The following is a 16,726-nucleotide window of genomic DNA, read 5'->3' on the forward strand; positions in this document are numbered from 1 at the left end:
ACCGTAGCAGAACACAGATGAAGCTTTTACGTTGATGTAATAGCCAGTAAGAAGTAGTACAATTCAAGTTTTAGGTATCGATTATTGACTTTTTAGCTGGCTTTGGTGCCTTGGACTTGAGCTAGGACCTTAAGATTCGAATGAAAGGAGGACTAGCAGCCGAGTTGCATGGGAGATTGTGAAAAGTGTTCATATGTAGTAAAAACCTGAGAATTCCGTCCGTTTTCGTCATTTGTTATCGAATCGACTTAAAGCCAGATCGTCACATTGGCCGCTCTTCTCCCTGAAACGGTTGTACTTATCGTCTGCAAAGGTATGTCGCGTGCTGCGGTATGCGGAGACACTAAAAGCACCATAGTAGAACACAGATAAAACTTCTAAGTTGATGTAATAGCCAGTAAGAGGTAGTACAATTCAAGTTTTAGGTATCGATTATTGATTTTTAGTTGGCTTTGGTGCCATGGACATAAGCTAGGGCCTTAAGATTCTGCATGAAAGAAGGACTAGCAGCCGAGTTGCACGGGAGAATGTGAAAAGTGTTCATATGTAGTAAAAACCTGAGAAACCCGTCCGTTATCGTCATTTGTTATCGAATCGACTTAAAGCCAGATCGTCACATTGGCCGCTCTTCTCTATGAAACGGTTGTACTTATCGTCGGCAAAGCTATGTCGCGTGCTGCGGTATGCGGAGACACTAAAAGCACCATAGTAGAACACACATGCAGCTTCTAAGTTGATGTAATAGCCAGTAAGAAGTAGTACAATTCAAGTTTTAGGTATCGATTATTGATTTCTAGCTGGCTTTGGTGCCTTGGACATGGGCTAGGACCTTAAGATTCTGCATGCCAAGTTGCATGGTAGAATGTGGAAAGTGTTCATATGTAGTAAAAACCTGAGAAATCCGTCCGTTTTCGTCATTAGTTAAAGAATCGACTCAAAGCCAGGTCGCCACATTGGCCGCTCTTCTCTCTGAAACGGTTGTATTATCGTCTGCAAAGCTATGTGTCGTGTTCCGGTATGCGGAGACACTAGCTGGCTTTGGTGCCTTGGACATGGGCTAGGACCTTAAGATTCTGCATGAAAGGAGGACTAGCAGCCAAGTTGCATGGTAGAATGTGGAAAGTGTTCATATGTAGTAAAAACCTGAGAAATCCGTCCGTTTTCGTCATTAGTTAAAAAATCGACTCAAAGCCAGATCGCCACATTGGCCGCTCTTCTCTCTGAAACGGTTGTACTTATCGTCTGCAAAGCTATGTGTCGTGTTCCGGTAGGCGGAGACACTAAAAGCACCGTAGTAGAACACAGATGAAGTTTTTACGTTGATGTAATAGCCAGTAAGAAGTAGTACAATTCAAGTTTAGGTATCGATTATTGACTTTTTTACGGCCCTTGGTGCCTTGGACATGAGCTAGGACCTTAAGATTCTGCATGAAAGGAGGACTAGCAGCCGAGTTCATGGGAGAATGTGAAAAGTGTTCATTTGTAGTAAAAACCTGAGAAACCCGTCCGTTATCGTCATTTGTTATCGAATCGACTTAAAGCCAGATCGTAACATTGGCCGCTCTTTTCCCGGAAACGGTTGTACTTATCGTCTGCAAAGCTATGTCGCGTGCTGCGGTATCCGGAGACACTAAAATCAATATAGTAGTACACAGATGAAGTTTCTAAGTAGAAGTAATAGCCAGTAAGAAGTAGTACAATTTAAGTTTTAGGTATCGATTATTGACTTTTTTACGGCCTTTGGTGCCTTGGACATGAGCTAGGACCTTAAGATTCTGCATGAAAGGAGGACTAGCAGCCGAGTTCATGGGAGAATGTGAAAAGTGTTCATATGTAGTAAAAACCTGAGAAATCCGTCCGTTTTCGTCATTTGTTGTCGAATCGACTTAAAGCCAGATCGTCACATTGGCCGCTCTTCTCTCTGAAACGGTTGTACTTATCGTCTGCAAAGCTATTTCGCGTGCTGCGGTATGCGGAGACACTAAAAGCACCATAGTAGAACACAGATGAAACTTCTAAGTTGATGTAATAGCCAGAAAGATGTAGTACAATTTAAGTTTTAGGTATCGATTATTGACTCTTTAGCTGGCTTTGGTGCCTTGGACATGTGCTAGGACCTTATGATTCTGCATGAAAGGAGGACTAGCAGCCGAGTTGCACGGGAGAATGTGAAAAGTGTTCATATGTAGTAAAAACCTTTGAAATCCGTCCGTTTTCTTCATTTGTTTTCGAATCGACTTAGAGCCAGATCGTCATATTGGCCGCTCTTCTCTCTGAAACGGTTGTACTTATCGTCTGCAAAGCTATGTCGCGTGCTGCGGTATGCGGAGACACTAAAAGCACCATAGTAGAACACACATGAAGCTTCTAAGTTGATGTAATAGCCAGTAAGAAGTAGTACAATTCACGTTTAAGGTATCGATTATTGACTTTTTAGCTGGCTTTGGTGCCTTTGACATGAGCTAGGACCTTAAGATTCTGCATGAAAGGAGGACTAGCAGCCGAGTTGCATGGGAGAATGTGAAAAGAGTTCATATGTAGTAAAAACCTGAGAAATCCGTCCGTTTTCGTCATTTGTTAACGAATCGACTCCAAGCCAGATCGTCATATTGGCCGCTCTTCTCTCTGAAACGGTTGCCCTTATCGTCTGCAAAGATATGTCGCGTGTTGCGGTATGCGGAGACACTAAAAGCACCATAGTAGAACACAGATGAAGCTTCTAAGTTGATGTAATAGCAAGTAAGAAGTAGTACAATTCAAGTTTTAGGTATCGATTATTGACTTTTTAGCTGGCTTTGGTGCCTTGGACATGAGCTAGGACCTTAAGATTCTACATGAAAGGAGGACTAGCAGCCGAGTTGCACGGGAGAATGTGAAAAGTGTTCATATGTAGTAAAAACATGAGAAATCCGTCCGTTATCGTCATTTGTTATCGAATCGACTTAAAGCCAGATCGCCGCATTGGCTGCTCTTCTGTCTGAAACGTTTGTACTTATCGTCTGCTAAGCTATGTCGCGTGCTGCGGTATGCGGAGACACTAAAAGCACCATAGTAGAACACACATGAAGCTTCTAAGTTGATGTGATAGCCAGTAAGAAGTAGTACAATTCAAGTTTTAGGTATCGATTATTGACTTTTTAGCTGGCTTTGGTGCCTTGGACATGAGCTAGGACCTTAAGATTCTGCATGAAAGGAGGTCTAGCAGCCGAGTTGCATGGGAGTATGTGAAAAGTGTTCATATGTAGTAAAAACCTGAGAAACCCGTCCGTTTACGTCTTTTGTTCTCGAATCGACTTGAAGCCAGATCATCACATTGGCCGCACTTCTCTATGAAACGGTTGTACTTATCGTCGGCAAAGCTATGTCGCGTGCTGCGGTATGCGGAGACACTAAAAGCACCATAGTAGAACACACATGAAGCTTCTAAGTTGATGTGATAGCCAGTAAGAAGTAGTACAATTCAAGTTTTAGGTATCGATTATTGACTTTTTAGCTGGCTTTGGTGCCTTGGACATGAGCTAGGACCTTAAGATTCTGCATGAAAGGACAACTAGCAGCCGAGTTCATGGGAGAATGTGAAAAGTGTTCATATGTAGTAAAAACCTGAGAAATCCGTCCGGTTTCGTCACTTGTTATAGAATCGACTTAAAGCCAGATCGTCACATTGGCCGCTCTTCTCTCTGAAACGGTTGTACTTATCGTCTGCAAAGCTATGTCGCGTTCTGCGGTATGAGGAGACGCTAAAAGCACCATAGTAGAACAAAGATGAAACTTCTAAGTTCATGTAATAGCCAGTAAGAGGTAGTACAATTCAAGTTTTAGGTATCGATTATTGACTTTTTAGCTGGCTTTGGTGCCTTGGACATGAGCTAGGACCTTATGATTCTGCATGAAAGGAGGACTAGCAGCCGAGTTGCACGGGAGAATGTGAAAAGTGTTCATATGTAGTAAAAACCTGAGAAATCCGTCCGTTTTCGTCACTTGTTATAGAGTCGACTTAAAGCCAGATCGTCACATTGGCCGCTCTTCTCTCTGAAACGGTTGTACTTATCGTCTGCAAAGCTATGTCGCGTGCTGCGGTATGCGGAGACACTAAAAGCACCATAGTAGAACACAGATGAAACTTCTAAGTTGATGTAATAGCCAGTAAGATGTAGTACAATTTAAGTTTTAGGTACCGATTATTGACTTTTTAGCTGGCTTTGGTGCCTAGGACATGAGCTAGGACCATAAGAATCTGCATGAAAGGAGGACTAGCAGCCGAGTTGCATGGGAGAATGTGAAAAGTGTTCATATGTAGCACAAACCTAAGAAATCCGTCCGTGTTCGTCATTTGTTATCGAATCGACACAAAGCCACATCGTCACATTGGCCGCTCTTCTCTCTGAAACGGTTGTACTTTTCGTCTGCAAAGCTATTTCGCGTGCTGCGGTATGCGGAGACACTAAAAGCACCATAGTAGAACACAGATGAAACTTCTAAGTTGATGTAATAGCAAGTAAGAAGTAGTACAATTCAAGTTTTAGGTATCGATTATTGACTTTTTAGCTGGCTTTGGTGCCTTGGACATGTGCTAGGACCTTATGATTCTGCATGAAAGGAGGACTAGCAGCCGAGTTGCACGGGAGAATGTGAAAAGTGTTCATATGTAGTAAAAACCTTTGAAATCCGTCCGTTTTCTTCATTTGTTTTCGAATCGACTTAGAGCCAGATCGTCATATTGGCCGCTCTTCTCTCTGAAACGGTTGTACTTATCGTCTGCAAAGCTATGTCGCGTGCTGCGGTATGCGGAGACACTAAAAGCACCATAGTAGAACACACATGAAGCTTCTAAGTTGATGTAATAGCCAGTAAGAAGTAGTACAATTCACGTTTAAGGTATCGATTATTGACTTTTTAGCTGGCTTTGGTGCCTTTGACATGAGCTAGGACCTTAAGATTCTGCATGAAAGGAGGACTAGCAGCCAAGTTGCATGGGAGAATGTGAAAAGAGTTCATATGTAGTAAAAACCTGAGAAATCCGTCCGTTTTCGTCATTTGTTAACGAATCGACTCCAAGCCAGATCGTCATATTGGCCGCTCTTCTCTCTGAAACGGTTGTCCTTATCGTCTGCAAAGATATGTCGCGTGTTGCGGTATGCGGAGACACTAAAAGCACCATAGTAGAACACAGATGAAGCTTCTAAGTTGATGTAATAGCAAGTAAGAAGTAGTACAATTCAAGTTTTAGGTATCGATTATTGACTTTTTACTTGGCTTTGGTGCCTTGGACATGAGCTAGGACCTTAAGATTCTGCATGAAAGGAGGACTAGCAGCCGAGTTGCACGGGAGAATGTGAAAAGTGTTCATATGTAGTAAAAACCTTGAGAAATCCGTCCATTTTCGTCATTTGTTATCGAATCGACTTAAAGCCAGATCGTCACATTGGCTGCGATTCTCTCTGAAACGGTTGTACTTATCGTCGGCAAAGCTATGTCGCGTGCTGCGGTATGCGGAGTCACTAAAAGCACCATAGTAGAACACACATACAGCTTCGAAGTTGATGTAATAGCCAGTAAGAAGTAGTACAATTCAAGTTTTAGGTATCGATTATTGACTTTTTAGCTGGCTTTGGTGCCTTGGACATGGGCTAGGACCTTAAGATTCTGCATGAAAGGAGGACTAGCAGCCGAGTTGCATGGGAGAATGTGGAAAGTGTTCATATGTAGTAAAAACCTGAGAAATCCGTCCGTTTTCGTCATTTGTTAACGAATCGACTCAAAGCCAGATCGCCACATTGGCCGCTCTTCTCTCTGAAACGGTTGTACTTATCGTCTGCAAAGCTATGTGTCGTGTTCCGGTACGCGGAGACACTAAAAGCACCGTAGCAGAACACAGATGAAGCTTTTACGTTGATGTAATAGCCAGTAAGAAGTAGTACAATTCAAGTTTTAGGTATCGATTATTGACTTTTTAGCTGGCTTTGGTGCCTTGGACTTGAGCTAGGACCTTAAGATTCGAATGAAAGGAGGACTAGCAGCCGAGTTGCATGGGAGATTGTGAAAAGTGTTCATATGTAGTAAAAACCTGAGAATTCCGTCCGTTTTCGTCATTTGTTATCGAATCGACTTAAAGCCAGATCGTCACATTGGCCGCTCTTCTCCCTGAAACGGTTGTACTTATCGTCTGCAAAGGTATGTCGCGTGCTGCGGTATGCGGAGACACTAAAAGCACCATAGTAGAACACAGATAAAACTTCTAAGTTGATGTAATAGCCAGTAAGAGGTAGTACAATTCAAGTTTTAGGTATCGATTATTGATTTTTAGTTGGCTTTGGTGCCATGGACATAAGCTAGGGCCTTAAGATTCTGCATGAAAGAAGGACTAGCAGCCGAGTTGCACGGGAGAATGTGAAAAGTGTTCATATGTAGTAAAAACCTGAGAAACCCGTCCGTTATCGTCATTTGTTATCGAATCGACTTAAAGCCAGATCGTCACATTGGCCGCTCTTCTCTATGAAACGGTTGTACTTATCGTCGGCAAAGCTATGTCGCGTGCTGCGGTATGCGGAGACACTAAAAGCACCATAGTAGAACACACATGCAGCTTCTAAGTTGATGTAATAGCCAGTAAGAAGTAGTACAATTCAAGTTTTAGGTATCGATTATTGACTTTCTAGCTGGCTTTGGTGCCTTGGACATGGGCTAGGACCTTAAGATTCTGCATGCCAAGTTGCATGGTAGAATGTGGAAAGTGTTCATATGTAGTAAAAACCTGAGAAATCCGTCCGTTTTCGTCATTAGTTAAAGAATCGACTCAAAGCCAGATCGCCACATTGGCCGCTCTTCTCTCTGAAACGGTTGTATTATCGTCTGCAAAGCTATGTGTCGTGTTCCGGTATGCGGAGACACTAGCTGGCTTTGGTGCCTTGGACATGGGCTAGGACCTTAAGATTCTGCATGAAAGGAGGACTAGCAGCCAAGTTGCATGGTAGAATGTGGAAAGTGTTCATATGTAGTAAAAACCTGAGAAATCCGTCCGTTTTCGTCATTAGTTAAAAAATCGACTCAAAGCCAGATCGCCACATTGGCCGCTCTTCTCTCTGAAACGGTTGTACTTATCGTCTGCAAAGCTATGTGTCGTGTTCCGGTAGGCGGAGACACTAAAAGCACCGTAGTAGAACACAGATGAAGTTTTTACGTTGATGTAATAGCCAGTAAGAAGTAGTACAATTCAAGTTTAGGTATCGATTATTGACTTTTTTACGGCCCTTGGTGCCTTGGACATGAGCTAGGACCTTAAGATTCTGCATGAAAGGAGGACTAGCAGCCGAGTTCATGGGAGAATGTGAAAAGTGTTCATTTGTAGTAAAAACCTGAGAAACCCGTCCGTTATCGTCATTTGTTATCGAATCGACTTAAAGCCAGATCGTAACATTGGCCGCTCTTTTCCCGGAAACGGTTGTACTTATCGTCTGCAAAGCTATGTCGCGTGCTGCGGTATCCGGAGACACTAAAATCAATATAGTAGTACACAGATGAAGTTTCTAAGTAGAAGTAATAGCCAGTAAGAAGTAGTACAATTTAAGTTTTAGGTATCGATTATTGACTTTTTTACGGCCTTTGGTGCCTTGGACATGAGCTAGGACCTTAAGATTCTGCATGAAAGGAGGACTAGCAGCCGAGTTCATGGGAGAATGTGAAAAGTGTTCATATGTAGTAAAAACCTGAGAAATCCGTCCGTTTTCGTCATTTGTTGTCGAATCGACTTAAAGCCAGATCGTCACATTGGCCGCTCTTCTCTCTGAAACGGTTGTACTTATCGTCTGCAAAGCTATTTCGCGTGCTGCGGTATGCGGAGACACTAAAAGCACCATAGTAGAACACAGATGAAACTTCTAAGTTGATGTAATAGCCAGTAAGATGTAGTACAATTTAAGTTTTAGGTATCGATTATTGACTCTTTAGCTGGCTTTGGTGCCTTGGACATGTGCTAGGACCTTATGATTCTGCATGAAAGGAGGACTAGCAGCCGAGTTGCACGGGAGAATGTGAAAAGTGTTCATATGTAGTAAAAACCTTTGAAATCCGTCCGTTTTCTTCATTTGTTTTCGAATCGACTTAGAGCCAGATCGTCATATTGGCCGCTCTTCTCTCTGAAACGGTTGTACTTTTCGTCTGCAAAGCTATGTCGCGTGCTGCGGTATGCGGAGACACTAAAAGCACCATAGTAGAACACACATGAAGCTTCTAAGTTGATGTAATAGCCAGTAAGAAGTAGTACAATTCACGGTTTAAGGTATCGATTATTGACTTTTTAGCTGGCTTTGGTGCCTTTGACATGAGCTAGGACCTTAAGATTCTGCATGAAAGGAGGACTAGCAGCCGAGTTGCATGGGAGAATGTGAAAAGAGTTCATATGTAGTAAAAACCTGAGAAATCCGTCCGTTTTCGTCATTTGTTAACGAATCGACTCCAAGCCAGATCGTCATATTGGCCGCTCTTCTCTCTGAAACGGTTGTCCTTATCGTCTGCAAAGATATGTCGCGTGTTGCGGTATGCGGAGACACTAAAAGCACCATAGTAGAACACAGATGAAGCTTCTAAGTTGATGTAATAGCAAGTAAGAAGTAGTACAATTCAAGTTTTAGGTATCGATTATTGACTTTTTAGCTGGCTTTGGTGCCTTGGACATGAGCTAGGACCTTAAGATTCTACATGAAAGGAGGACTAGCAGCCGAGTTGCACGGGAGAATGTGAAAAGTGTTCATATGTAGTAAAAACATGAGAAATCCGTCCGTTATCGTCATTTGTTATCGAATCGACTTAAAGCCAGATCGCCGCATTGGCTGCTCTTCTGTCTGAAACGGTTGTACTTATCGTCTGCTAAGCTATGTCGCGTGCTGCGGTATGCGGAGACACTAAAAGCACCATAGTAGAACACACATGAAGCTTCTAAGTTGATGTGATAGCCAGTAAGAAGTAGTACAATTCAAGTTTTAGGTATCGATTATTGACTTTTTAGCTGGCTTTGGTGCCTTGGACATGAGCTAGGACCTTAAGATTCTGCATGAAAGGAGGTCTAGCAGCCGAGTTGCATGGGAGTATGTGAAAAGTGTTCATATGTAGTAAAAACCTGAGAAACCCGTCCGTTTACGTCTTTTGTTCTCGAATCGACTTGAAGCCAGATCATCACATTGGCCGCACTTCTCTATGAAACGGTTGTACTTATCGTCGGCAAAGCTATGTCGCGTGATGCGGTATGCGGAGACACTAAAAGCACCATAGTAGAACACACATGAAGCTTCTAAGTTGATGTGATAGCCAGTAAGAAGTAGTACAATTCAAGTTTTAGGTATCGATTATTGACTTTTTAGCTGGCTTTGGTGCCTTGGACATGGGCTAGGACCTTAAGATTCTGCATGAAAGGAGGACTAGCAGCCGAGTTGCATGGGAGAAAGTGAAAAGTGTTCATATGTAGTAAAAACCCGAGAAATCCGTCCGTTTTCGTCATTTATTAACGAATCGACTCAAAGCCAGATCGTCACATTGGCCGCGATTCTCTCTGAAACGGTTGTCCTTATCGTCTGCAAAGATATGTCGCGTGTGGCGGTATGCGGAGACACTAAAAGCACCATAGTAGAACACAGATGAAACTTCTAAGTTGATGTATAGCCAGTAAGAGGTAGTACAATTCAAGTTTTAGGTATCGATTATTGACTTTTTAGCTGGCTTTGGTGCCTTGGACATGAGCTAGGACCTTAAGATTCTGCATGAAAGGAGGACTAGCAGCCGAGTTGCACGGGAGAATGTGAAAAGTGTTCATATGTAGTAAAAACCTGAGAAATCCGTCCGTTTTCGTCACTTGTTATAGAGTCGACTTAAAGCCAGATCGTCACATTGGCCGCTCTTCTCTCTGAAACGGTTGTACTTATCGTCTGCAAAGCTATGTCGCGTGCTGCGGTATGCGGAGACACTAAAAGCACCATAGTAGAACACAGATGAAACTTCTAAGTTGATGTAATAGCCAGTAAGATGTAGTACAATTTAAGTTTTAGGTACCGATTATTGACTTTTTAGCTGGCTTTGGTGCCTAGGACATGAGCTAGGACCATAAGAATCTGCATGAAAGGAGGACTAGCAGCCGAGTTGCATGGGAGAATGTGAAAAGTGTTCATATGTAGCACAAACCTAAGAAATCCGTCCGTGTTCGTCATTTGTTATCGAATCGACACAAAGCCACATCGTCACATTGGCCGCTCTTCTCTCTGAAACGGTTGTACTTTTCGTCTGCAAAGCTATTTCGCGTGCTGCGGTATGCGGAGACACTAAAAGCACCATAGTAGAACACAGATGAAACTTCTAAGTTGATGTAATAGCAAGTAAGAAGTAGTACAATTCAAGTTTTAGGTATCGATTATTGACTTTTTAGCTGGCTTTGGTGCCTTGGACATGTGCTAGGACCTTATGATTCTGCATGAAAGGAGGACTAGCAGCCGAGTTGCACGGGAGAATGTGAAAAGTGTTCATATGTAGTAAAAACCTTTGAAATCCGTCCGTTTTCTTCATTTGTTTTCGAATCGACTTAGAGCCAGATCGTCATATTGGCCGCTCTTCTCTCTGAAACGGTTGTACTTATCGTCTGCAAAGCTATGTCGCGTGCTGCGGTATGCGGAGACACTAAAAGCACCATAGTAGAACACACATGAAGCTTCTAAGTTGATGTAATAGCCAGTAAGAAGTAGTACAATTCACGTTTAAGGTACCAATTATTGACTTTTTAGCTGGCTTTGGTGCCTTTGACATGAGCTAGGACCTTAAGATTCTGCATGAAAGGAGGACTAGCAGCCGAGTTGCATGGGAGAATGTGAAAAGAGTTCATATGTAGTAAAAACCTGAGAAATCCGTCCGTTTTCGTCATTTGTTAACGAATCGACTCCAAGCCAGATCGTCATATTGGCCGCTCTTCTCTCTGAAACGGTTGTCCTTATCGTCTGCAAAGATATGTCGCGTGTTGCGGTATGCGGAGACACTAAAAGCACCATAGTAGAACACAGATGAAGCTTGTAAGTTGATGTAATAGCAAGTAAGCAGTAGTACAATTCAAGTTTTAGGTATCGATTATTGACTTTTTACCTGGCTTTGGTGCCTTGGACATGAGCTAGGACCTTAAGATTCTGCATGAAAGGAGGACTAGCAGCCGAGTTGCACGGGAGAATGTGAAAAGTGTTCATATGTAGTAAAAACCTTGAGAAATCCGTCCATTTTCGTCATTTGTTATCGAATCGACTTAAAGCCAGATCGTCACATTGGCTGCGATTCTCTCTGAAACGGTTGTACTTATCGTCGGCAAAGCTATGTCGCGTGCTGCGGTATGCGGAGTCACTAAAAGCACCATAGTAGAACACACATACAGCTTCGAAGTTGATGTAATAGCCAGTAAGAAGTAGTACAATTTAAGTTTTAGGTATCGATTATTGACTTTTTTACGGCCTTTGGTGCCTTGGACATGAGCTAGGACCTTAAGATTCTGCATGAAAGGAGGACTAGCAGCCGAGTTCATGGGAGAATGTGAAAAGTGTTCATATGTAGTAAAAACCTGAGAAATCCGTCCGTTTTCGTCATTTGTTGTCGAATCGACTTAAAGCCAGATCGTCACATTGGCCGCTCTTCTCTCTGAAACGGTTGTACTTATCGTCTGCAAAGCTATTTCGCGTGCTGCGGTATGCGGAGACACTAAAAGCACCATAGTAGAACACAGATGAAACTTCTAAGTTGATGTAATAGCCAGTAAGATGTAGTACAATTTAAGTTTTAGGTATCGATTATTGACTCTTTAGCTGGCTTTGGTGCCTTGGACATGAGCTAGGACCTTAAGATTCTGCATGAAAGGAGGACTAGCAGCCGAGTTACACGGGAGAATGTGAAAAGTGTTCATATGTAGCACAAACCTAAGAAATCCGTCCGTGTTCGTCATTTGTTATCGAATTGACATGAAGCCAGATCGTCACATTGGCCGCTCTTCTCTCTGAAACGGTTGTACTTATCGTCTGCAAAGCTATTTCTCGTGCTGCGGTATGCGGAGACACTAAAAGCACCATAGAAGAATACAGATGAACCTTCTAAGTTGATGTAATAGCCAGTAAGAAGTAGTACAATTCAAGTTTTAGGTATCGATTATTGACATTTAACCTGGCTTTGGTGACTTGGACATGAGCTAGGACCTTATGATTCTGCATGAAAGGAGGACTAGCAGCCGAGTTGCACGGGAGAATGTGAAAAGTGTTCATATGTAGTAAAAACCTTTGAAATCGGTCCGTTTTCGTCATTTGTTTTCGAATAGACTTAAAGCCAGATCGTCATATTGGCCGCTCTTCTCTCTGAAACGGTTGTACTTATCGTCTGCAAAGCTATGTCGCGTGCTGCGGTATGCGGAGACACTAAAGGCACCATAGTAGAACACACATGAAGCTTCTAAGTTGATGTAATAGCCAGTAAGAAGTAGTACAATTCACGTTTTAGGTATCGATTATTGACTTTTTAGCTGGCTTTGGTGACTTGGACATGAGCTAGGACCTTAAGATTCTGAATGAAAGAGGGTTAGCAGCCGAGTTGCACGGGAGAATGTGAAAAGTTTTCATATGTAGTAAAAACCTGAGAAATCCGTCCGTTTTCGTCATTTGTTATCGAATCGACTTAAAGCCAGATCGTCACATTGGCCGCTCTTCTCCCTGAAACGGTTGTACTTATCGTCTGCAAAGCTATGTCGCGTGCTGCGGTATCCGGAGACACTAAAATCAATATAGTAGTACACAGATGAAATTTCTAAGTAGAAGTAATAGCCAGTAAGAAGTAGTACAATTTAAGTTTTAGGTATCGATTATTGACTTTTTAGCTGGCTTTGGTGCCTTGGACATGGGCTAGGACCTTAAGATTCTGCATGAAAGGAGGACTAGCAGCCGAGTTCATGGGAGAATGTGAAAAGTGTTCATATGTAGTAAAAACCTGAGAAATCCGTCCGTTTTCGTCATTTGTTATCGAATCGACTTAAAGCCAGATCGTCACATTGGCCGCTCTTCTCTATGAAACGGTTGTACTTATCGTCGGCAAAGCTATGTCGCGTGCTGCGGTATGCGGAGACACTAAAAGCACCATAGTAGAACACACATGCAGCTTCTAAGTTGATGTAATAGCCAGTAAGAAGTAGTACAATTCAAGTTTTAGGTATCGATTATTGACTTTTTAGCTGGCTTTGGTGCCTTGGACATGGGCTAGGACCTTAAGATTCTGCATGAAAGGAGGACTAGCAGCCGAGTTGCATGGGAGAATGTGAAAAGTGTTCATATGTAGTAAAAACCTGAGAAATCCGTCCGTTTTCGTCATTTGTTGTCGAATCGACTTAAAGCCAGATCGTCACATTGGCCGCTCTTCTCTCTGAAACGGTTGTACTTATCGTCTGCAAAGCTATTACGCGTGCTGCGGTATGCGGAGACACTAAAAGCACCATAGTAGAACACAGATGAAACTTCTAAGTTGATGTAATAGCCAGTAAGATGTAGTACAATTTAAGTTTTAGGTATCGATTATTGACTCTTTAGCTGGCTTTGGTGCCTTGGACATGAGCTAGGACCTTAAGATTCTGCATGAAAGGACTAGCAGCCGAGTTGCACGGGAGAATGTGAAAAGTGTTCATATGTAGTAAAAACCTGAGAAACCCGTCCGTTTTCGTTATTTGTTATCGAATCGACTTAAAGCCAGATCGTCACATTGGCCGCTCTTCTCCCTGAAACGGTTGTACTTATCGTCTGTAAAGCTATGTCGCGTGCTGCGGTATCCGGGGACACTAAAATCAATATAGTAGTACACAGATGAAGTTTCTTAGTAGAAGTAATAGCCAGTAAGAAGTAGTACAATTTAAGTTTTAGGTATCGATTATTGACTTTTTAGCTGGCTTTGGTGCCTTGGACATGAGCTAGGACCTTAAGATTCTGCATGAAAGGAGGACTAGCAGCCGAGTTCATGGGAGAATGTGAAAAGTGTTCATATGTAGTAAAACCCTGAGAAATCCGTCCGTTTTCGTCATTTGTTGTCGAATCGACTTAAAGCCAGATCGTCACATTGGCCGCTCTTCTCTCTGAAATGGTTGTACTTATCGTCTGCAAAGCTATTTCGCGTGCTGCGGTATGCGGAGACACTAAAAGCACCATAGTAGAACACAGATGAATCTTCTAAGTTGATGTAATAGCCAGTAAGATGTAGTACAATTTAAGTTTTAGGTATCGATTATTGACTCTTTAGCTGGCTTTGGTGCCTTGGACATGAGCTAGGACCTTAAGAATCTGCATGAAAGGAGGACTAGCAGCCGAGTTGCACGGGAGAATGTGAAAAGTGTTCATATGTAGTAAAAACCTGAGAAATCCGTCCGTTTTCGTCATTTGATAACGAATCGACTCAAAGCCAGATCGCCTCATTGGCCGCTCTTCTCTCTGAAACGGTTGTACTTATCGTCTGCAAAGCTATGTCTCTTGTTCCGGTATGCGGAGACACTAAAAGCACCGTAGTAGAACACAGATGAAGCTTTTACGTTGATGTAATAGCCAGTAAGAAGTAGTACAATTCAAGTTTTAGGTATCGATTATTGACTTTTTAGCTGGCTTTGGTGACTTGGACATGAGCTAGGACCTTAAGATTCTGAATGAAAGAGGGTTAGCAGCCGAGTTGCACGGGAGAATGTGAAAAGTGTTCATATGTAGTAAAAACCTGAGAAATCCGTCCGTTTTCGTCATTTGTTATCGAATCGACTTAAAGCCAGATCGTCACATTGGCCTTTCTTCTCCCTGAAACGGTTGTACTTATCGTCTGCAAAGCTATGTCGCGTGCTGCGGTATCCGGAGACACTAAAATCAATATAGTAGTACACAGATGAAATTTCTAAGTAGAAGTAATAGCCAGTAAGAAGTAGTACAATTTAAGTTTTAGGTATCGATTATTGACTTTTTAGCTGGCTTTGGTGCCTTGGACATGAGCTAGGACCTTAAGATTCTGCATGAAAGGAGGACTAGCAGCCGAGTTCATGGGAGAATGTGAAAAGTGTTCATATGTAGTAAAAACCTGAGAAATCCGTCCGTTTTCGTCATTTGTTGTCGAATCGACTTAAAGCCAGATAGTCACATTGGCCGCTCTTCTCTCTGAAACGGTTGTACTTATCGTCTGCAAAGCTATTTCGCGTGCTGCGGTATGCGGAGACACTAAAAGCACCATAGTAGAACACAGATGAATCTTCTAAGTTGATGTAATAGCCAGAAAGATGTAGTACAATTTAAGTTTTAGGTATCGATTATTGACTCTTTAGCTGGCTTTGGTGCCTTGGACATGAGCTAGGACCTTAAGAATCTGCATGAAAGGAGGACTAGCAGCCGAGTTGCACGGGAGAATGTGAAAAGTGTTCATATGTAGCACAAACCTAAGAAATCCGTCCGTGTTCGTCATTTGTTATCGAATTGACACAAAGCCAGATCGTCACATTGGCCGCTCTTCTCTCTGAAACGGTTTACTTATCGTCTGCAAAGCTATGTCGCGTGCTGCGGTATGCGGAGACACTAAAAGCACCATAGTAGAACACAGATAAAGCTTCTAAGTTGATGTAATAGCAAGTAAGAAGTAGGACAATTCAAGTTTTAGGTATCGATTATTGACTTTTTACCTGGCTTTGGTGCCTTGGACATGAGCTAGGACCTTAAGATTCTGCATGAAAGGAGGACTAGCAGCCGAGTTTCACGGGAGAATGTGAAAAGTGTTCATATGTAGTAAAAACCTGAGAAATCCGTCCGTTTTCGTCATTTGTTATCGAATCGACTTAAAGCCAGATCGTCACATTGGCCGCTCTTCTCTATGAAACGGTTGTACGTATCGTCGGCAAAGCTATGTCGCGTGCTGCGGTATGCGGAGACACTAAAAGCACCATAGTAGAACACACATGCAGCTTCTAAGTTGATGTAATAGCCAGTAAGAAGTAGTACAATTCAAGTTTTAGGTATCGATTATTGACTTTTTAGCTGGCTTTGGTGCCTTGGACATGGGCTAGGACCTTAAGATTCTGCATGAAAGGAGGACTAGCAGCCGAGTTGCATGGGAGAATGTGAAAAGTGTTCATATGTAGTAAAAACCTGAGAAATCCGTCCGTTTTCGTCATTTGTTATCGAATCGACTTAAAGCCAGATCGTCACATTGGCCGCTCTTCTCCCTGAAACGGTTGTACTTATCGTCTGCAAAGCTATGTCGCGTGCTGCGGTATGCGGAGACACTAAAAGCACCATAGTAGAACACAGATGAAACTTCTAAGTTGATGTAATAGCCAGTAAGAGGTAGTACAATTCAAGTTTTAGGTATCGATTATTGACTTTTTAGTTGGCTTTGGTGCCATGGACATAAGCTAGGGCCTTAAGATTCTGCATGAAAGGAGGACTAGCAGCCGAGTTGCATGGGAGAATGTGAAAAGTGTTCATCTGTAGTAAAAATCTGAGAAACCCGTCCGTTTTCGTCATTTGTTATCGAATCGACTTAAAGCCAGATCGTCACATTGGCCGCTCTTCTCCCTGAAACGGTTGTACTTATCGTCTGCAAAGCTATGTCGCGTGCTGCGGTATCCGGAGACACTAAAATCAATATAGTAGTACACAGATGAAGTTTCTAAGTAGAAGTAATAGCCAGTAAGAAGTAGTACAATTTAAGTTTTAGGTATCGATTA

The sequence above is a fragment of the Schistocerca gregaria genome, chromosome 6 (assembly GCF_023897955.1).
Source record: "Schistocerca gregaria isolate iqSchGreg1 chromosome 6, iqSchGreg1.2, whole genome shotgun sequence".
Classification (NCBI taxonomy): Eukaryota; Metazoa; Arthropoda; class Insecta; order Orthoptera; family Acrididae; genus Schistocerca; species Schistocerca gregaria.